Source organism: Heterodontus francisci, unplaced genomic scaffold (genome assembly GCF_036365525.1).
Source record: "Heterodontus francisci isolate sHetFra1 unplaced genomic scaffold, sHetFra1.hap1 HAP1_SCAFFOLD_88, whole genome shotgun sequence".
Classification (NCBI taxonomy): Eukaryota; Metazoa; Chordata; class Chondrichthyes; order Heterodontiformes; family Heterodontidae; genus Heterodontus; species Heterodontus francisci.
The window spans coordinates 2,025,669-2,049,034 of NW_027142063.1; the positions used below are offsets into that span (position 1 = coordinate 2,025,669).

General features: G+C 48.0%; 1 non-coding gene across 1 annotated transcript; it reads right to left on the reverse strand.

Annotated features, from left to right (window-relative positions):
• Positions 1 to 14,632: 14,632 nt before the first annotated feature.
• trnal-cag (transfer RNA leucine (anticodon CAG)) lies at positions 14,633 to 14,715 on the reverse strand. The gene has a single exon. It is a non-coding gene; the product is annotated as a tRNA-Leu (tRNA).
• Between the last annotated feature and the right edge of the window lie 8,651 nt (positions 14,716 to 23,366).

Sequence of the window (23,366 nt, forward strand, 5' to 3'; positions counted from 1 at the left end):
TTATCGGGAGGCAGTCACACCTCAGGTAAAAGAAGAAGGTAGATGGGTTACTGTCAGGGGAAGGAGAGGGAACCAGCAGGCAGTGCAGGGATCCCCTGTGGCCGTTTCCCTCAACAACAGGTATACCGTTTTGGATACTGTTGGGGGAGACGACTTATCAGGGGTAGGCAATGGGATACAGGTCTCTGGCGCAGAGTCTGTCCCTGTTGCTCAGAAGGGAAGGGGTAAGAGGAGCAGAGCATTAGTCATTGGGGACTCCATAGTTCGGGGAACAGATAGGAGGTTTTGTGGGAACGAGAGAGACTCACGGTTGGTGTGTTGCCTCCCAGGTGCCAGGGTACGTGATGTCTCTGATCGTGTTTTTGGGATCCTCAAGGGGGAGGGGGAGCAGCCCCAAGTCGTGGTACACATAGGCACCAACGACATAGGTAGGAAGACAGATGGGGATTTAAGGTAGAAATTCAGGGAGCTAGGGTGGAAGCTTAGAGCGAGAACAAACAGAGTTGTTATCTCTGGGTTGTTGCCCGTGCCACGTGCTAGCGAAGTGAGGAACAGGGAGAGAGAGGAGTTGAACACGTGGCTGCAGGGATGGTGTAGGAGGGAGGATTTTGGTTTCCTGGATAATTGGGGCTCTTTCTGGGGTAGGTGGGACCTCTACAAACAGGATGGTCTTCACCTGAACCAGAGGGGTACCAAAATCCTGGGGGGGAGATTTGCTAGTGCTCTTCGGGGGAGTTTAAACTAATTCAGCAGGGGGCTGGGATCCTAAATTGTAGTTCCAGTGTGCAGGATGTTGAGAGTAGTGAGGGCAGAGATAAGGTTATAAGGACACAAGAGGGCACTGGCAAGCAAGAGCTTGGTTTAAAATGTGTCTACTTCAACGCCAGGAGCATCCGGAATAAGGTGGGTGAGTTTGCAGCATGGGTTGGTCCCTGGGATCTCGATGTAGTGGCCATTTCAGAGACATGGGTAGAGCAGGGACAGGAATGGATGTTGCGGGTTCCGGGATTTAGATGTTTCACTAAGAACAGAGAAGAGGGTAAAAGAGGGGGTGGGGGTGGCATTGTTAATCAAGGAAAGTATTACAGCGGCAGAAAGGACGTTTGAGGACTCGTCTACAGAGGTAGTCCGGGCCGAGGTTAGAAACAGGAGAGGTGAGGTCACCCTGTTGGGAGTTTTCTATAGACCTCCAAATAGTTCCAGAGATGTAGAGGAAAGGATAGCAAAGATGATTCTTGACACAGCGAGAGTAACAGGGTAGTGGTTATGGGGGACTTTAACTTTCCAAATATTGACTGGAAATACTATAGTTCGAGTACTTTAGATGGGTCTGTTTTTGTCCAGTGTGTGCAGGAGGGTTTTCTGACACAGTATGTAGACAGGCCAACCAGGGGCGATGCCACATTGGATTTGGTACTGGGTAATGAACCCGGCCAGGTGTTAGATTTAGAAGTTGTGAGCACTTTGGTGATAGTGATCACAATTCGGTTAGATTTACCTTAGCGATGGGCAGGGACAGGCATATACAGCAGGGCAAGAATTATAGCTGGGGGAAAGGAAATTATGATGCGATTAGGCAAGATTTAGGATGCGTAGGATGGGGAAGGAAACTGCAGGGGATGGGCACAATCGAAATGTGGAGCTTATTCAAGGAGCAGCTACTGCGTGTCCTTGATAAGTATGTACCTGTCAGGCAGGGAGGAAGTTGTCGAGCGAGGGAGCCGTGGTTTACTAAAGAAGTTGAAGAGCTTGTCAAGAGGAAGAAGAAGGCTTATGTTAGGATGAGACGTGAAGGCTCAGTTAGGGCGCTTGAGAGTTACAAGCTAGCCAGGAAGGATCTAAAGGGAGATATAAGAAGAGCAAGGAGAGGACACGAGAAGTCATTGGCGGATAGGATCAAAGAAAACCCTAAGGCTTTCTATAGGTATATCAGGAATAAAAGAATGACTAGAGATAGGTTAGGGCCAAACAAGGATAGTAGTGGGAAGTTGTGTGTGGAATCGGAAGAGATAGGGGAAGTGTTAAATGAATATTTTTTCGTCAGTATTTACTGTGGAGAAAGAAAATGTTGTCGAGGAGAATACTGAGATACAGACTACTGGGCTAGATGGGATTGAGGTTCACAAGGAGGAGGTGTTAGCAATTTTGGAAAGTGTGAAAATAGTTAAGTCCCCTGGGCCAGATGGGATTTATCCTAGGATTCTCTGGGAAGCCAGGGAGGAGATTGCAGAGCCTTTGTCCTTGATTTTTATGTCGTCATTGTCGACAGGAATAGTGCCGGAAGACTGGAGGATAGCAAATGTTGTCCCCTTGTTCAAGAAGGGGAGTAGAGACAGCCCTGGTAATTATAGACCTGTGAGCCTTACTTCGGTTGTGGGTAAAATGTTGGAAAAGGTTATAAGAGATAGGATTTATAATCATCTTGAAAAGAATAAGTTCATTAGAGATAGTCAGCACGGTTTTGTGAAGGGTAGGTCGTGCCTCACAAATCTTATTGAGTTTTTTGACAAGGTGACCAAACAGGTGGATGAGGGTAAAGCCGTGTATGTGGTCTATATGGATTTCAGTAAGGCGTTTGATAAGGTTCCCCACGGTAGGCTATTGCAGAAAATACGGATGTATGGGATTGAAGGTGAATTAGTGCTTTGGATCAGAAATTGGCTAGCTGAAAGAAGACAGAGGGTGGTGGTTGATGGGAAATGTTCATCCTGGAGTTTAGTTACTAGTGGTGTACCGCAAGGATCTGTTTTGGGGCCACTGCTGTTTGTCATTTTTATAAATGACCTGGATGAGGGTGTAGAAGGGTGGGTTAGTAAATTTGCGGATGACACGAAGGTCGGTGGAGTTGTGGATAGTGCCGAAGGATGTTGTAGGTTACAGAGGGACATAGATAGGCTGCAGAGCTGGGCTGAGAGATGGCAAATGGAGTTTAATGCGGAAAAGTGTGAGGTGATTCACTTCGGAAGGAGTAACAGGATTGCAGAATACTGGGCTAATGGGAAGATTCTTGGTAGTGTAGATGAGCAGAGAGATCTTGGAGTCCAGGTACATAAATCCCTGAAAGTTGCCACCCAGGTTAATAGAGCTGTTAAGAAGGCATATGGTGTGTTAGCTTTTATTAGTAGGGGGGTCGTGTTTCGGAGCCACGAGGTCATGCTGCAGCTGTGCAGGACTCTGGTGCGGCCGCACCTGGAGTATTGCGTGCAGTTCTGGTCACCGCATTATCGGAAGGATGTGGAAGCTTTGGAAAAGGTGCAGAGGAGATTTACTAGGATGTTGCCTGGTATGGAGGTAAGGTCTTACGAGGAAAGGCTGAGGGACTTGAGGTTGTTTTCGTTAGAGAGAAGGAGGAGAAGAGGTGACTTAATAAAGACATATAAGATAATCAGAGGGCTGGACAGGGTGGACAGTGAGAGCCTTTTTCCTCGGATGGTGATGGCAAACACGAGGGGACATAGCTTTAAGTTGAGGGGTAATAGATATAGGACAGATGTCAGAGGTAGTTTCTTTACACAGAGAGTAGTAGGGGCGTGGAACGCCCTGCCTGCAACAGTAGTAGACTCGCCAACTTTAAGGGCATTTAAGTGGTCATTGGATAGACATATGGATGAAAATGGAATAGTGTAGGTCAGATGGTTTCACAGGTCAGCGCAACATCGAGGGCTGAAGGGCCTGTACTGCGTTGTAATGTTCTGTGTTCCATAACTCTCTGCAGCATCTCGCTGTGAAAGATTGAACTTTATCTCATTTCGTTTTCAGCTGGGAGTCAGTGCGGCTCAGTGGGACTTCTAGCTGTCTCCCACCTCACAATCCATCAGTGCAGAGAAAGCAATGGGAAATATAACTCATGGCTGAGCCAGCAGAGGACACCGATTTAAGGTGAATGGGAAAAGAACCAAAGGCAACATGAGGAAAAACCTTTTTTATGCAGCAAATGGTTAAGATCTGATATGTACTGCCTGAGAGTGTGACGGAGGAAGATTCAACCATAGCTTTCAAAAGGATATATGATAATTATCTGAAGGGAAAAAAAATTCAGGTTTTCATTGAATACATGAGGATGTGGCATGAGCTGAGTTGCTTGTGCAGAGAGGCAGCACAAGCACGATGAGCTGAATCCCTCCTTTTGTGCTGTAAGTATTCTGTGATCTATGATTCTATACAAAGTGAAACCAACACTCACAGATGAGAAACTGACAGGTACAGTGTAAACCCCACACTAGCAAACCAGCAAATGCCAGGGACAGAGTAAAACCAACAGTCCTGGACAAGAAACTGACAGATACTGTGTGAAACCCAAAAATCACTAATCAGGATTTGGCAGTTAATGTGTAAAAACCTCTCTTCAATATCCATTCTGCAAGGTACAAAGAAAATTAGGTACAAACCCAGGCTCATACTTCGAAGACTGAGAGATAAAGAGCAAAACACAGACTCACTTACAAGAGGCTGACAAGTACAGAGAATAAAATAGAGGGGGTGCAGATTAAAAACACATGCATGTAACGGATACTGATAGGGATAGAATCAAACCCTTTCTCACACATGACACGAAAATTGCTGGTGTCGTAAATAGTGAGGAGGAAAGCCTTAGATTACAGGCCAATATAGATCGTCCGAGGCAGAGAATATAAGAGCAGGGAGGTTATGACGGAGCTGTATAAAATGCTAGTTAGGCCACAGCTGGAGTACTGTGTACTGTTCTGGGCACCACACTATAGGAAGGATGTGATTGCACTGGAGAGGGTGCAGAAGAGAGTCACCAGGATGTTGCCTGGGCTGGAGCATTTCAGCTATGAAGAGAGACTGAAAAGGCTAGCATTGTTTTCCTTAGAGCAGAGAAGGTTGAGGGGAGATAAGATTGAGGTTTACAAAATTATGAGGGGCATTGATGGGTTAGATAGGAAGCAACATTTTACCTTAGTGGAGGGGTCAATAGCCAGGTGGCATAGATTTAAGGTAAGGGGCAGGAGGTTTAGATGGGATTTGAGGAAAAAAATTTCACCCAGAGGGTGGTTGGAATCTGGAACGCACTCCCTGAAGAGGTGGTAGAGGCCGGAACCCTCACAACATTTAAGAAGTATTTAGATGAGCACTTGAAATGCTATAGCATACAAGGCTACGGGCCAAATACTGGAAAATGGGATTAGAATAGTTAGGTGCTTGATGGCCAGCACAGACACAATGGGCTGAAGGGCCTGTTTCTGTGCTGTATAACTCTATGACTCTATATCAGAAACTGATAGATCTGGACAAAAGCTGTTGTTCACATACAAGTTGTTGAAAGATATGTGGTGAAACTCACATTTTTTTTATTTCCAAAATATACTTTATTCACAAAAATCTGTAAAAATTACATTCCCAAACAGTTTAAAACAGCATCAAGTCAAAAAATACAAACAGTGCAAAGGTGATCAGTTTCCTTCAATGCAACCATGAGTTGCCTCACAACCCTTCCATTTCATTGTCATGCCATATACATTTTTACATTTACACAAAATTTCTCTGATACAGTTCGAGGGATTTCCCATGGATCCAGCCCCTCAGTTCAGCTTGGTGGGGGGGACCTTCCACTGTGGTCTTTCCCCATTGAGCCTTTGCTGCGGCTGCCCCAAGCTTTCGTGCGTCCCTCAGCACGTAGTCCTGGACCTTGGAGTGTGCCAGTCTGCAACATTTGGTGGTGGACAACTCTTTTCGCTGGAAGACCAGCAAGTTTCGGGCAGACCAAAGGGCGTCTTTCACCGAATTGATAGTCCTCCAGCAGCAGTTGATGTTTGTCTCGGTGTGCGTCCCTGGGAATAGCCCGTAGAGCACAGACTCCTGTGTTATAGAGCTGCTTGGGATGAACATCGACAAAAACCACTGCATCTCTTTCCACAAAGTTAACTCACATAGCAATAGCAGAAACAGTCACAAACCAAAAACTGAAACATACAGAGTAAAAACCCACATTCTCACACCAGAGATTCACGGCTACAAAGTGAAGCTGACTCTCTCCACCCAGGCACTGACAGGTACAAAAGAAAACACACACTAACATACCAGGAAATGAAATGTAGGAAATAAAACCTGATTATCATGTCAGAGATTGGCATTAATGACAGTTGTGGTACCCAGAATGCTCTGCGCTCCAGAATTTGCCTTGTCTCTGATAAGGAGCAGGCGCGGTAGTGGCTGAGCTCCATCTGCAGCTGGAGCGGAATATTCACAAAGTGCAGGGAGACCGCGCCCGTAGCGGGTGCACACAGCTGGAGCAGGGCGTCAAGGCCACAATAGGATGGAACAATCCCGTTTGTGTCCCTGCGGGTGGCGGTGAAGCTTTTCCCTGTGAGGCTTCCCGAAACTGCCCGCCAGCAAGGTCAACTGATCAGAGAGCGTCTGTAAATGGATAGGAATTGGGGATTGAGCAGGGAGCGTCTCTAAATAAATAAGATTTGGGGACTGGGCAAGGAGCGTCTGTAAATGGATAAGAATTGGGGATTTGGCAGGGAGCGTTTTTTTATCCGTTCGTGGGATGTGGGCGTCGCTGGCTCGATCTCAGCTACAGTAATGTGTCCAGTTCTGGGCACCAGGTTTCAGAAAGGACATCAAAGCTTTTGAGACAGTTCGGAGGAGATTTACGAGAATGATACCAGAGATGAGGGGTTTCAGTTCTCTGGACAGGGTGGTGAAGCTGGGATTGTTGGCCAAAAATGTCAAGGGGAGGTGAGGAGAGATCTTTTTACCCAGTAACTGATTCGGATTTGGAATGAATTGTCTGACAGGGTGCTGGAAAAAGATTCAATTATAACTTTCATAAAGGAATTGGACAAATATTCCAAAGTGAATTTCTCCAGGACTATGGGGAAATAGGCAGGGGGTTGGACTAATTGCATCAATTTTTTCACAGATTCAGCACAGGCACAAAAGACCAATTGGCCTCCTTCTGTGCTGTATGATTCTATGAAATAGTGACAGTCAGGGCAAGTCTGTATAAGAAGGAGCAATGGAGACAGGTCAGGGAGAGCACATCACCAAAACTGGGAGATACTACATTGGACAGGGAGGGTCGGAGGGGGAGAGAGCAGGTACATACAGTCAGAATCAGCACCTTCAGGGGAAGAGAGAGAGAGGAACCAGTGAGTGTAGAAGTGAACCCAGCCAGAGTCAACCTGCTGAAACACCAGTGAGTTCACACTGGGGAGAGATCATTCACCTGCTCCGTGTGTCGGAAGGGCTTCATTCAGTCATCCAACCTCACTGAACATCAACTTGTTCACACTGATCAGAGACCTTTTTAATGTCCTGACTGTGAGAAGAGCTTTAAAAGCAGTAATGATCTGCTGAAACACCAACACACTCACTCTGGGGAGAGGCCGTTCCCCTGCCATGTGTGTGGGAAGGGATTCACTCAGTCATTCAATCTGCTGCAACATCAGAAAGTTCACATGTAACTGCAGGGGTTGGATTCTGCTGTTGTCACTTTCAGAGACAAAGTTGGGTCTTACTTTATAACCAGTGTAGTCCAGAGCAAAAGCGTCTTCTTAATGTTGAGATAAATGGGAGAAGAAACCGGGAGGTGGCGGCGAGGATGGGGGAGGTGCTGCACCATCACTTTAATGGTGCACCCTCCCTCCCCCGGGGTCCTCGCTGCACGTCCGCCAGGCCTGGTGGCTCTGATTGGGGTCGTGAGAGCCCCTGAGACTCGGTGCAGCTGAGGCTGCGCTCACCCCCGCTCAGCTCTGTTGTGATATTTAAAATACGAAAGGCCTGTTGGACTGAGAGCTGATCTGGAATTTAGAAAGCAGCATTACTGGAGGCTCATTGCTGCTCAGCACAGTCTCACCCCCAATCCTGGGAATTGTTGATTCTGACACCCTGTAATTCAGTTCTGCAATTAACTAGAGGGGGAGATGTGTGAGCAGAGAAACAGAGCGAAATGAAAACACAGCTGGACAGATGTGCAACAGGTCAATCCACTGTTACAATAACTCCATCACTGACTCCCTCCTGACAGTAACCAGCCCTTTCACAGAGACTGTGGGTGGCTCTGAAAAGAGCCTTTGGTTTATTAGATGTCATTTCGGCCGCTTTACTTTTTCTGGGAGCTCTGAGTGCTGGCTTTCTTGGGCAGCAGCAAGGCCTGGATATTAGGCAGCACCCCGCCCTGAGCGATGGTCACGTCTCCCAGCAGCTTGATGAGCTCCTCGTTGTTGCGGACGGCCAGCTGCAGGTGTCTGGGGATGATGCGGGTCTTCTTTTTGTCCCGGGCCACGTTACCGGCCAGCTCGAGGATTTCAGCGGTCAGATACTCGAGCATTTTGCAGCGCCAACATCATCACATTTCCGCAACAAATCCATCTTCGTGCATGCGTGATAAAGCATCATTGGGTATCTAGCCACCCCATTCCCCCACCACTTGGCTGGAGGAAGTGGCTGAATGGGAGATTTTGAAGCTGTAGCTCTCCCCCCTCGGCAACTCACTCCAGGCCTCGACGATTCCCCCCCTCAGCCGCTCGCTCCAAACCTCGCTGCTCGCCCCCCCCCCCACTCCCCTGGCCAGTTGTTCCTCGCTTCGCACCACCCCACTCTCTGGCCACTCGCTCCAGGCCGTGCCGCTTCCCTCCTCTCAGCCACTCACTCCTACGTCTCCCCGTCACTCCTTGCGGCCCTCCTGCTTCTACAGGTGGCGCCTGGTGAAGAAATGTGGGAGCGAGTGTCACGGACAGAGCCAGCAGCTGTGGGCTGAGCTGGGACAGGGTGGGGGGTGGGGGTGCGGAGAGCGAACAGCCAGAGTGTGGAATTTCGCCAGTAGGGAGGAGGGGGAGAAAGCGAGTTGCAGAGGGGGGAGAGCGGTCAGTGGGGTGGGAGCTAGTAGCTGCGTTCGGGTGAAGTCAATCCTGGTCAGTTATATAAACAAATCACAATAACGAATTGGCAGCACATTTTATCCTCTGCCCGATTTTCCTTTCCATCGATCGGGGTGCTAATTCACTATCTTCCAATGGAAATTCAATCATAAAATTCCTTTTGTATTTAATAGGATTACTGAAATGTTAAATGGATCTGAGGATTACAGTCAGTCTTAGCAAACGCACCCGAGTGAATTAGCACCCCAATCGATGGAAAGGAAAATCGGGGAAAGTATAAAATGTGCTGACAATTCGTTATTGAGATTCGTTGAGTAATTGGATTCTGCCCAACACTGAAATTGGCGGCTTTTTTGAATTCAATCTTTCTGCCAGGACGACAATTTAAGCCAATGATTTGCTGTATTTTCTAATTCGAGGCTCGGCAATTGGTTAAGACATGCGAATGGGAAGAGGGTGACCAATCAGAAGTGGGCTCTGGATCGCGCGGGCTCAAACTGCGGGAATTCCAGGTCCCTGAATGAATGAGCTGAAACTGATCAGTTTCACAAACCCTGTCAGTTTCAGTGCAGGAAACACCGTCTCGGGAGAAATAACATCACAAGTGGGTCTGGTTCCAGTGACGGCTGCTGCAAAACTCCCGGATTCTCTCATTGCAGCGAAATCATTTTGAAATTCTAGGAAAACAATGAGTGTTTCTGGAGGAGTGATGGCTTTTCACTGAGGGCATGTGTCGACTGGAGAAATAACTAACTGTCGAGCCTCGGGCACTGTTTACACAGCCCGTTCAGAAAATCAAATCCACTGCACATCCTTGCTGCAAATGAAATGTCAAATTTGGGGATTCTAGTTTTGTATCTCGAGCACAGCACAGATTTATTCCAGACAGTTCTAAACAGCCTATCCCAGCTCCCGTTTCCAGGTCACTGCTCTCTCTGTGAGGCGGTGGGTGTCTCTTAGAAGAGCATTTGTTGTGTTTGCTGGAAAGGGTCGAGATGTTCAGCCGCTGAATTCGTAGAGAGTGCGGCCCTGACGTTTCAGAGCGGACATCACATCCATGGCAGTGACCGTCTTGCGCTTGGCGTGCTCAGTGTAGGTGACCGCATTCCTGATCACATTCTCCAGGAAAACCTTCAACACCCCGCGAGTCTCCTCATAGATCAAACCTGAGATCCGCTTGACCCCGCCACGGCGAGCCAGGCGGCGGATTGCAGGTTTAGTGATGCCCTGGATATTATCAGGAAGCACTTTGCGGTGCCGCTTTGCTCCGTCTTTGCCCAGTCCTTTCCCTCCTTTACCTCTGCCAGACTTTCTTTTATTAATTTCCAAAATATACTTTATTCATAAAAATCTGTAAAAAAAAATACATTACAAAACAGTTCCAAAAAGCACCAAGTCAAACAATACAAAGAGTGCAAAGGAGATCAGTTTCCTTCAATACAGGAGTGAGTTGCCTCACAACCCTTCCATTTCATTGTCATGCCATGTACATTTTACAGCAAACAAATATTTTCTGGCTACAGTTCGAGTGGTTTCCCATGGATCCAGCTCCTCAGTTCAGCTTGGTGAGGGGACCTTACACTGTGGTCTTTCCACATTGAGCCTTTGCTGCGGCTGCCCCAAGTTTTAGTGCGTCCCTCAGCACGTAGTCCTGGACCTTGGAATGTGCCAGTCTGCAACATTCGGTCATGGACAACTCTTTGCGCTGGAAGACCAGCAAGTTTCGGGCAGACCAAAGAGCGTCTTTCAACGAATTGATAGTCCTCCAGCAACAGTTGATTTTTATCTTGGTGTGCGTCCCTGGGAACAGCCCATAGAGCACAGACTCCTGTGCTACAGAGCTGCTTGGGATGAACCTCGTCAAAAACCACTGCATCTCTTCCACACCTGCTTTGCAAAGACACATTCCAGAAAGCGGTGGGCAACGTCTCTTTTCCACCACAGCCACCTCGAGGGCCGCGTGTGGATGGGGTGAGACTTCGGGTGTGCAGGAAGGATCTGACAGGGAGGGCTCTTCTCACCATCAGCCAGGCTACATCTTGGTGCTTGTTTGAAAGTTCTGGTGATGAGGCATTCTGCCAAATGACTTTGGACTTCTGCTCAGGGGACCATCCGACAGGATCCACAATCTCCTTTTCCCGTAGGGCCTTGAGGATATTCCGTGCAGACCACTGCCTGATGGATTGGTGGTCAAAGGTGTTTTTCCACAGAAACTTTTCCATGAAGGATAGGCAGTACGGCACAGTCCAACTGGATGGAGCATTCCACGGCAATATGACCAGGCCCATCCTTTGCAACACTGGGGACAGATAGAACCACAGCACGTAGTGACACTTAAAGTTTGCAAACTGGGGATCTACACACAGCTTGATGCAGCCGCACACAAAGGTAGCCATAAGGATGAAGGCGACGTTGGGTACATTTTTCCCGCCCTTATCCAGAGGTTTGAACATCGTGTCCCTCCGGACCCGGATCATTTTGGATCCCCAGATGAAGCGGAAAATGGCTCAGGTGATCGCCACAGCGCAGGAATGCGGTATGGGCCAGACCTGCACCACGAATGTGAGCGCCTCGCACCTGATGACCAGGTTCTTACCCATAATGGAGAGAGATCGCTGCTCCCACATGCTCAGCTTATGTTGTACCCTGGCTACTCGCTGCTTCCAGGTTTTGGTGCACATCTCAGCCCTTCCAAACCATATCCCCAGCACCTTCAGGTAATCTGACCTAACGGTGAAGGGGACAAAGGATCGGTCAGCCGAGTTCCCAAAGAACATGGCCTCGCTCTTGCCGTGTTTAACATTGGCTCCCAAGGCCAGTTCGAGCTGGTCGCAGATGCTCATCACTCTGCGCACAGACAGTGGATCCGAGCATAAAACGGCGACGTCATCCATGTACAGGGAGGTTTTAACCTGAGTGCCTCCGCTGCCTGGGATTGTCACCCCTCTGATGCTCGCATTCTTCCTAATAGACTCAGCAAAGGGTTCAATACTGCAAACAAACAAGACAGGGGAGAGAGGACAGCCCTGTCTGACTCCAGATTGGATCGGGAAACTTATTGATTCCCACCCATTGATTGATTCTGCACTACTGATGTTTGTGTAGAGTAGTTTGATCCAATTGCAGATTCCCTCCCCAAACCCCATTTTGGAATGCACATCCATCATGTAAGTGTGCGATATCCTGTCAAAAGCCTTCTCCTGGTCCAGACTGATGAGGCAGGTGTCCACCCTCCTGTCCCGTACATAGGTGATCATATCCCTGAGTAGCGCAAAGCTATCAGAGATTGTCCTGCCTGGTTTAGTATAGGTCTGATCAGGGTGAATCACCAACTCCAGAGCAGACATGAATCGACTGGCTATGTCTTTTGACAGAATCTTGTAGTCAGCATTAAGCAGAAATTGGGCCACCAATTTCTGATTTCTGTCCTCTCCCCCTACTGCTTGTCGATGAGGGTGATGATGCCTTTCCTCATGGATTCGAACATGCTGCCAGCCTGGAGCATACTCTTGTTTACTGGCAGACATGTTGATTCTTTCCTCAAATCAGTGCACAATAAAAGAGACTGATTCTGCAGGCTCCTTTTTATACAGGCCACCTGGACCTGGCTGAGAAAGGCAGAGTGAGAGCAGGGAGGGGAGGAGACAAGAGTGAAGCTTAAACAGAGAACTAGATGGAGGAGACACCCAGAGTGACAGACAGAGAGAGAACGGCCCCTCATCTTTCAGCTCCACCTCCAGTTTCCTCCGGGCTGCCAATTTCAAACCCTTTATTAACAGTAGAACCAAAACCCAGCTCTCCACACAAACCCTTCCAGACTCGGCCTTCATAGTGAAGGCTTTCCAGAAAGCCGGAGCTTTTAAATATGGTCCCGATGCAATTAACAATCAGTAATATTCCCACCTTAACACAGTCCATTCTATACTAAGAAACCTCCTCAGTCACATCACCATTTCCTCACACATCCGCTTCCTGCAGTTTACAAACACCTTACTGCAGCTGTTTGGGGAATCTCCTGTGTTAAGATTGGAGTTGGAAAGCGGCCTTTACCCGGCAGTGTTATTGTCTCACACTGAATCTGCCAGACATCCTGTTCTCTTTATTGTGAGAGAGAAAGCACGGATTTAGGAAATGTTCATTTGAAATGATCTCTATTGAGAACGAGCCCGGCCGTGGGACAGGTATTCCAGTGCAAAGAGCTGTCCATGACCGAGTGTTGCAGACTGGCACATTGCAACGTCCAAGACTATGTGCTGTGGGACGGCATTAACGCTTGGGGAAGCCACCATGGAGACTCAATGGGGAAAGGCTGCAGTCTGAGGCCCTAGTAGGCCATAGTACAGTGAGGGGCTGGAACCCGTGTAAAACCCCTCGGACTGTTTGCACCAGAGAATGTTTGATGTGTAATGTAAATACTGTAAATATAACCTGTGCAGGCAGGGATAGTGAGATACATCATGTACATTATTGAAGGAAACTGATCTGTATTGTACCTCATGTAATATTAAATTTGAACTGCTTTGCAATGTAATTGCACAAATTATATGAATAAAATACATATTGTGCAAAAGAAAGCAGCTTTCCTGTCAACACACACCTTGTCTCAGGGCACAACTTTCCTGTGATCTTGTCATACCCAACTTCGCTCTATATCTTCTGACACACACACTTTACAGTCTGTTATTTCCAAAAACAAGCATTCTAAAATCAAAAGACCTTTTGTTTATTTCTCCTTTCTTTTCATTTCTCCTCTATTCTTCTCAATCACTCCCTTCAACAGTCCTATTCAGATCAAGGTGGAATGTGAATAGTGTCACAACTCACCTGACACTATTATTACCCTTCTTTTCTCTTGTCTCATTCAATGGGAAAGTTTTATTCACCAGTCTGTTGCTGTTTTACACTCTTGCCATACTATCTGGTATTGCATCCATCAGAATTCTGTGCTTTCATGGCCTTACATATCTTTTCCTCTTCTGGATGATTTGTTTGCTTCAGTTCCATTCAACCAGGCTGGACCACAGGGAAGCTTAGAACCTTTGCCTTGGACGGGTCCACGTTGATCCATTACATTCAGAATCACCTCCTTGAAATAACTCCATACTACAACTACAGTAACCACACAGAATCTGCTTCAAACACTCCTCCACATTTTATCTGTTCTGACCGTCAACACCTCCAGCTCTTTTGTTTAAGTGGAACCCATCAGGTGTGTATAGGCTCCTTCTATTCTGAAAGCTGTAGCACTGGTTCAGGGAATTCAGCCCTGTTTCTCTACTCTAAAGGCTCAGCCATGCTTGATCTGCGTGGTATTATACTTTTTTTGCAACGTTACAAGACCTCCAATCCTCTGGAAAATGATGGTCAGACCTTCCCCTATTTCTTCCCTGGCTTCTTTCAACAGCCTGGGGTACATTTCATCTGGACCTGGTGATTTATCCACATTCAAGGATGTTCATCCCATTAAGACTTCCTCTCTCGTTAAGTTATCACGTCCAATACTTCACACTCCTCCTCCTTCATAACAATATTTGCATCGCCCTCTCATTCGGGAAAACAGTAAAGTATTCATTAAGGATATTGGCAACATCTTCCACCCCGATACAAAGGTTGCATTTTTGATCTTTTATGTGCCCTGCTGTTTGCTTAGTTGCCTCTTACTCTCATGTTTTGTTGCAACATCTTTGGGTCCATTGAAACTTTGTTTGTCCATGTTCTTTCCTGCTTTCTCTTTGCTCTTCACCACTGCTCCCAAACGCCTCCAGGGCAGTCAAAACACAAGGTGTCAGAAGTGGGATTCGAACCCACGCCTTCACTGGAGACTGCGATCTGAACGCAGCTCCTTAGACCGCTCGGCCATCCTGACTACCTGCGACATGCTATCAATGCTAAGGAAATTATTCATTCTTTGTGAAAGTATTTGTGAGATTGTGGAAATGTCTGGAAGAGGAAAGACCAGCGGGAAAGCTCGAGCCAAGGCCAAGTCTCGCTCCTCCCGGGCTGGACTGCAGTTCCCGGTGGGCCGTGTTCACAGGCTCCTGAGAAAGGGTAACTATGCTGAGCGTGTGGGTGCCGGAGCCCCGGTCTTTCTGGCTGCTGTGCTCGAGTATCTGACCGCTGAAATCCTCGAGCTGGCCGGGAACGCGGCCCGGGACAACAAGAAGACCCGCAACGTCCTCAGACACCTGCAGCTGGCCGTCCGCAACGACGAGGAGCTCAACAAGCTGCTGGGAGGAGTGACTATCGCTCAGGGCGGGGTGCTGCCTAATATCCAGGCCGTGCTGCTGCCTAAGAAAACCAGCGCTCAGAGCTCCCAGAAAAAGTAAAGCGGCCAAAATGTCATCAAATAAACCAAAGGCTCTTTTCAGAGCCACCCACAGTCTCTGTGAAAGGACTGGTTACTGTCAGGAGGGAGTCAGTGATGGAGTTATTGTCACAGTGGATTGACCTGTTTCACATCTGTCCAGGTGTGTTTTCAGTTCCCTCTCTGGATTTCGCTCTGTTTCTCTGCTCACACATCTCCCCCTCTAGTTAAGTGAAGAAGTGAACTACAGGGTGTCAGAATCAACAATTTAATAAATCCCGCTGCCTTCGATTTTATAAATCCCGAGATTATCCCGGTACATTAACGGGAACTGGTTCGGAGCTGATGAATTAATTTAATAATGGAAGTGTCCGGGTTAATTCTCTGTTTTTCATTTGGACAGTTTGAATTGTGTTTTTTTTCCTCTCCGGTGATCTGAGCGCCGCTTCTCAATGAGAATCTGCTCCCGGAACAGAGTAAATGCAGGAAGGAAGAGGCCATTCTCGGGCTGTGTGTTTCTCTCCTAACCTGATCTGTTTAGACCGCACTGTTCCCAGAGGACGGAATCAGTGAGAGTTGTGCACACGCAGGAGCTGAGTCCATTGCAGCGCTTTCAGATGTGCCTTCCCCCCGGCCCTCCCTATTCTGCGGACACAGAGCTGTCTGTTTCCCCCGGCGGCGGGATAGAGTCGGGGATTCTCTCCCCGCAGTGTCAGGGTCTGCAGCCCCGGGGAACTGGCGGTTTCAGTCAGAGTGACCGAGCTGCCTTACATATCCTGTGTACTGATCTCCAATGGATTCAAATATTAGTGAACTCATTGGGTAATGTTTGTAAATAACCCTCATGTGAACGGACCCGGCTCCATTAATGCCTTCCAAATAAAACTGGGATCCACTTCTTTTCCCCAAATGCCAGCTAACGGATCACAGGAGCGGGGTTGAGATTGTGCTGAGCAGCAATGAGTCTCCGGTAATGCTGCTTTCTAAATTCCAGATCAGCTCTCAGTCCTGCAGGCCTTTCGGGAAAGTGATGTGACAAAGCAGAAACCATGTGGCCGCCCCTCCAATCTAATGGGTTTGATGATGAACAGAGATGACAGCTCTTTCCTTTGCTGATTTGGTGGCTCTGAAAAGAGCTTGTTACACTTGTTACTGAAGCTGGGTTTTAGGTGCGTTCCCCGCGGATGCGGCGGGCCAGCTGGATGTCTTTGGCCATGATGGACCGGGATCATTCTGGTGAATCTGCTCATTTTCCGGCAGAAGCATCAGTCGCTGTTTGAACTGTTTAAAGTCAGGGGTGTATTAGCAGCCAGAAAGTGAAGGGCAGTTCATTGCTCCCTGCAGCATTATCCGCCTCTTTCAGGAGAAAAGATCAGAAACTGCTCGTTTCTGTCAGTCCCCGAGAAGCCTGTGAGAAGCGGTTCGTCGCTAATTTGTTCCTTTTACAGAGTGGAAGCTGATATTTGTCCCGTTTTAAATTGCTGAACCGGACCTTCCTCCCGCCGCTTACAGTTAACAGATTGAAAAATGAAAACGATTCCTAAAATCGCGTCAGGATTTTGTGACGGTAAATACAGTAAAACAGAACATAAAATGAGAGGTTTTAAAATTGTTGCCTGAAAATTGAAATTTTCCATCACTTCAATTCCTTCCTGCTCTGGAATTGCCGGGCTTTTTCCAATTGGAAAATCTAAGCCAATGAGAACTTCTATTTACTTATATGTGATTCTCCTATTGGTTAAGAATTGGATTGAGAAGAGGATGACCAATCAGAGACAGAGTCAAACTGCGGGGATTCCAGGCCCCCAGTAACTGAGCTGAAACTGTTCAGATTGACAAACCCTGGCAGTAGCTTCACACATTGGACACTTCACACTGAATCATTCAAGAGCTGGTGTGAGAGAAGCATCAGATCCTGTCATTGCTCTCTGACTCATTATTCATCTAGAACCAAACAATTAGTAAATGTGAAGCAGTGAAGAGACTTTTCACTCTCACTGCAGAATGTGTCATCTGGGGAAATAAGGAACTATTATATTCGGAGATTCCAGGTACATTCCTCCCTGAACAAATCCATTCCTAACATTCCCGATCACAGCCTATCCCAGCTCCTGTTGTCACCCGACTCCAGCTGAATTGGAGAAACTCATGTGTTGGGGTTTGAGTTGTGAGGTGGGGTTTCTCCGCCAGTGTTACTGTCTTACAAACTCTCCCCCTGAATTTGTGAACTGAGACTGCACCGAAGACATCTCCAGTTGGAGTGAGGGCCGGATATCCCTCTGTTTTATAACAGAGAGTGGGGAAAGGGCTGGGTGGAGGGGATGTCAGCGAGTCACCAGGGATCCTGGATTTACCCCAAATCATTTCCATGTGGAATCTGCAGGCGGGGCCGGGACAGGGATCATTTGATCAGGGGATCAGCTCTTTCCTGAGAGATGTGGGTGGCTCTGAGAAGAGCCTTTGTGTTCAGATGTTTCCAAGTTTCCCGCGCTCTTTCACTTCTTTCCAGACCCTGCTTTCTGAGCCTTCGCTGCTTTCGGCTTGACCTTGCTCTTCCATGTCTGCACTTTCTTCAGCGCCTTTCCGCCCGCCGCACTCTTGCCTTTTTTGACCTTCTTCGCAGGAGACTTTTTCTGAAGCGCTGCTTTCTTCACCGCCTTATTTGGCGTTGCCGCCGCCTTGCTGCTCGTTTTCTTGGCTGTTACTTTCTTTGTTGTCACTTTCTTGTCTGCTGGTTTCTTCACTAAAGATTTCTTGTCTGCAAATTTCTTCACTGAAGATTTCTTGGCTGCTGGTTTCTTCACCATCTTTCCCACTTTTCCCTGGGTTTTCCTTCTTGCTGATTTTGAAGGAGCCGGAGGCTCCCTGTCCCTTGCTCTGCACCAGGGAGCATTTGTTCACATTCCTCTTGATACTTTGCTTGATCTGGGTCTTGAGCTTCTCCTGAGCGGTGGCAGACCTGGAAGGAATCAACTACCAGCTAGCGTATAAAGCGAGACCAAGGCTCAGGGCCTTCAGTTACCTGGAGGGGAGTCGGAGAGGCAGCGGATCCTGTGAGGAACCACAATCCAGGAAGGATGAGAAGGTCATTGTCAGGGTACAGAGGAGATTAAGTTAAAGATTTACCAGTTTATAAGCAAGCGCAGAGCCAAGGAACGGTGCTGGGGCAGATCAAATAATAGGAAGCTGTGCTCAGATGGAAGGCAAGAGTGATTAAATGACAGAAGAGATGATGGCGCAAGGCAAAAGTCAGGGAAAGAATAAGTAACATTTTGTAAGCACAGATACCAGGAGTGGGGTTTGAACCCACGCAGACACATGTTTAGTGGATCTTAAGTCCAGCACCTTAACCACTCAGCCAACCTAGTACATTAACCAGCCACTGAAAATGAAATTTAATGTGATCCGGGTGCCATATGGCCTTTGACAATATCAAGTTATGACTCCTCTCCCATGCTGAATTGGACCCTTCATTATTTATGAACCTCAATCGGATCACCCCTCAGTCTAGGTTTCTCTAAGGTGTAGGGTCCCAACTCTTTTAGTCTAACTTGATAACCAAGATGTCTTATACTGGGAATTCGTCGAATGTCTCTCCTCTGTACCCTTTCCAAAGCCTCAATATCACCCATCATGTGAGGAGACCAAGACTGGATACAATATTCCAAGTGAGTCCTGACCAAGGTTTCATAAAAGGACAAATTCGGGACATCTCAGATACTGAAGGAATCCGTGTCCAGAAGCAGCAAGACCTGGACAACATTCAGACTTGGGCTGCTAAGTGGCAAGTAACATTCACACCACATAAGTACCAGGCAATGACCATCTCCAACAAGAGAGAGTGTAACCATCTCCCTTTGACGTTCAACAGCATTACCATCGCTGAATCCCCCCACCATCAACATCCTGGGGGTTACCATTGACAAAAGCTTAACTGGACCATTCATATACATACTCTGGCTACAAGAGTAAATCAGATAGTGGGAATTCTGTGATGAGTAACTCAGCTCAAGGCACGTGGTGAAATGCTCATTAGGAGAGCTGGAGAAATGGACTGGTCAGGTGTGCAGAAAAGTGGCAAATGGAATTCAACTTGGAGAAGTGTGAGGTTATGCCTTTGGTGAGGTCAAACACAGCAAAGGAAGACACAATTAATGGGTGAATGCTGAGAGGTGTAGAGGAAGTGAGGGACCTTGAAGTGAATGTCCACAAATCCCTGAAAGTAGCAGGATAGGTTGATAAGTTGGTTGAGAAGGCTTATGGAACCCTTTCCTTTATTAGCCGATGTATAGAATATAAGAGCAGGGAGGTTATGCTGGAACTGTAGAAATCATTAGTTAGGCCACAACTTGATTTCTGTGTGCAGTTCTGGTCACCTCATTCCAGAAAGGATGTAATTGCACTAGAGAGGTTACAGAGGAGATTTACAAGGATGTTGCCAGGACTGGAAAAATGCAGCTATGAGGAAAGATTGGATAGACTGGGGTTGTTCTCCTTGGAATAGAAGAGGCTGAGGGGAGATTTGATTGAAATGTACAAAATTGTGAGGGGTCTGGATAGAATGGATGGGAAGAGTCTATATACCTTAGTAGGGAGGTCAGTGACTAGAGGGCATAGATTTAAAGTGATGTGTTGAACAATTAGAGGGGAGATGAGGAAAGGTTTTTTCACCCAGAGGGCTGTGGGAGTCTGGAACTCACTGCCTGTAAGGGTAGCTGAGGCAGAAACCCTCAACTCATTTAAAAGGAGTCTGGATGTGCACCTCAAGTACCTGAACCTGCAGGGCTACGGTCCAAATGCTGGTCAATGGGATTCAGCTGGGTGGCTCGTTTTTTGGCCTGCCTGTGCTGTAAACTTTCTATGTTCTATGATTCTATGCAGACACAATGGGCCCAATGGCCTCCTTCTGCACTGTAATAATTTTGTGATTTTTGACTCTCCAAAACTTGTCAACCATCTACAAGGCACAAACCAGGATGAGTGCAGCACCAACAATACTCTAGAAACTCGACACTGTTCAGGACAAAGCAGCCGCCTTGATTGTCACCCCATTCACCACCTTAAACATTCACTCCCTTCACCACTGACGCACAGTGGCAGTAGTGTGTACCATCTGCCAGATGCACTGCTGCAACTCACCAAGGCTCCGTAGACAGCACCTTCCAAACCGAAGACCTCCACCACCTTGAAGGACAAGGGCTGCAGATGCATGGAAACACCACCATGTGCAAGCTCCCCTCCAAGTCACACACCATCTGATCTGCAAATATATCGCTGTTCATTCACTGATGTTGGGTCAAAATCCTGGATCTCCCTTCCTAACAGCACTGTGGGTGTACCTACACCACATGGAGTGCAGCAATTCAAGAAGGGAGCTCACCGCCACCTTGTCAAGGACAATTAGGGATGGGTAACAAATTCTGGCCTTGACAGTGTCGCTCACATCCCATGAAAGAATATGCCTCATTTTACATTCAATTGTCCTCTGAATGCAGCCCAACCCTCTATTTGCTCCAACTATCACTTCACAGCATTGCTGCTGTAACTTTAGAGATCTGTGCACTGGAACATCCTGATCTCTGCTCAAAATTATTTTCTTTTTTCCACCTACTTTAATGTTTTTCCCTGAAAGGTGTATGAATGTTGAGCATTCGCCCTGTCCACATGAATAACACTGCACTTACCCAAATTAAACATTATTTACCAGTCATGAACCCAATCTCCCAACACATTAAGATCAGCCTGAAACAGTCGAGCATCGTCTGCAGTCTAAACACTCGCACAGATCTTCAAATCATCTGTAAATTTACAGATGGTGCGCCCTACACCTACATCCAGATCATTAATAAAAATAGTAAAGAGCAACAGACCCAACACCGATCCCTGTGGGACACCACTGGTAACTGGTCTCCAAACAGATCCAGATCCATCTGGAACTACTTTCTGCCTACATCTGCCAGTCAGTTCCCAATCCAGATCAATATATTACCACTGATACCAGGGACTTTAATCTTATAGAGAAGCGTCTTGTGTGGAACCTTATCAAAATCTTTTGGCTGAGATCTGCTAATTGAACACAGGCCGGGGATGAGGCCTAGGCCTGTCCTGCTTTGTGTGTGGGTCTCAGGACCACACAAGGTGAGATCAGCTCACTGAGCACAGGCCCATCCTGCTCTATATGGTGCTCAGTACCTCACCAAATGAGAATAACTAACACACCACAGGCAATGGAGCCTCGGCCCATCCTTCCCCGATTGCGGTTCAGTGCCAACCAGGTCAGATCAGCTAATTCAGCACAGGCCGGAGATGGAAGCTGGACCTTTCCTGCTCTTGGGACTCCGTACCATACCAGGTGCGATGAAGTAAAATACCACAGGCCGGGGATGGAGCCTGAGATTTCCCTGTTCTGTGTGGGGCTCTGTACAACAACGTGTGAGAAGAACTATCATCCCTCAGGCTGAGGAAGGAGCCTGGGCCCATTCTGTTCTGTGTGGCTCCTACCACACTGAGTGGGATCAGTTAACTCAACACAGGCCATGAATACAACCAGGCCCTTTCCTGCTCCGTGTGGCTCAGTATCACACCAGGTGGCATCAGCTAACACAGCACAGGCTGGGGCTGGAGCCTGGGCCCGTCCTGCTCTGTGGGCTCAGTAACAACCCGTAAGATGAACTTTTTTCAAAAGACTTCAGTGTATTTATCTCTGTCCAACACTGTGAGGCAGCTTTCTGTGTTTATAAAGAGTGTAATTTATTGACTGGTCTCTTGGATCAAACAGGGTAACAGACAGAGGTCTGTGTGCAGAGGGTTTGGGGGTGAGCTCTGACTCCTAACCCTTTCTGGACTGTGAGGAATAAAGAATGAATGAGAGAGAGAGAATGTGGGAGAAGGGATGATGGAAGAATTTGTCCGTGAACCTGATTAAAAGTGTCTCAAACGCAAGATAATATTAAGATATCAAGAGCAGAACATTAACATAATCTGAGTTCCGCGATCTGGTCGGGTCCCATTCCCCTGAAGTGAGGAATGAACGGGTGGGGAAATTCCACCTGGAGTTATATTTGTCTCCAATGAAGATGAGTTCACAGTGAGGATGGAATAGCTCAGTTGGGAGAACACTAGATTGAAGAACCAGGATACAATCCCTGGTTTCATCAGTTTTAATTTGGTGTCCCATCAGTTTAAGTAGAGAGAATCAGAGGGGAGATTTTCCACTCTTGACCCCATGGGCTGAATTTTAAACTAACGGTGCGGCTCTCGGCAGAGGCACCGGAAGCGGGTGTCATCACCACACGAGTGAAATGTGGCCGGCCGACCCCGATCACGGAGCAGCCGACCAACTAATGAAGGGGAGGCGTGGGGCCCATGTAAACAAGGACCAGAGGTAGGGAACGAGGCACCGATGGCACCGACATCTGACACAACGGCAGGTGCTGGCACCATATTGAAAGGACTGCCAGACCTGCATTCACTGCTGCCTGGTTTAAAGGAGTGTCTTCCTGAGAGCCCTCTACTGCCCCAGGACCTGTTCTGCTGCCTCTGCTGTCACAGGATCCGTTCTGCTGCCTCTGCTGTCCCAGGACCCGTTCTGCTGCCCCAAGACCCGTTCTGCTGCCTCTGATGCCCCAGGACCCGTTCTGCTGCCTCTGCTGCTCCAGGACCCGTTCTGCTGCATCTGCTGCCCCAGGACCCGTTATGCTGCCCCAAGACCCGTTCTGCTGCCTCTGATGCCCCAGGACCCGTTCTGCTGCCCCAGGACCCGTTCTGCTGCCTCTGCTGCTCCAGGACCCGTTCTGCTGCCTCTGCTGCCCCAGGACCCGTTCTGCTGCCTCTGCTGCCCCAGGACCCGTTCTGCTGCCTCTGCTGCCCCAGAACCTGTTCTGTTGCCTCTGCTGCCCCAGGACCAGTTCTGCTGCATCTGCTGCCCCAGGACCTGTTCTGCTGCCTCTGCTGCCCCAGGATCAGTTCTGCTGCATCTGCTGCCCCAGGACCTGTTCTGCTGCATCTGCTGCCCCAGGACCTGTTCTGCTGCCTCTGCTGCCCAGGACCCGTTCTGCTGTCACTGATGCCCCAGGACCCGTTCTGCTGTCACTGATGCCCCAGGACCCGTTCTGCTGTCTCTGCTGCCTGATAGGTAAGGAGCTGAATGCGAGCCTGCAGTGACCATGGTCCAATGGTTTGGCGATGCCTTCCTGCAGGTTCGCCTCCAGGTG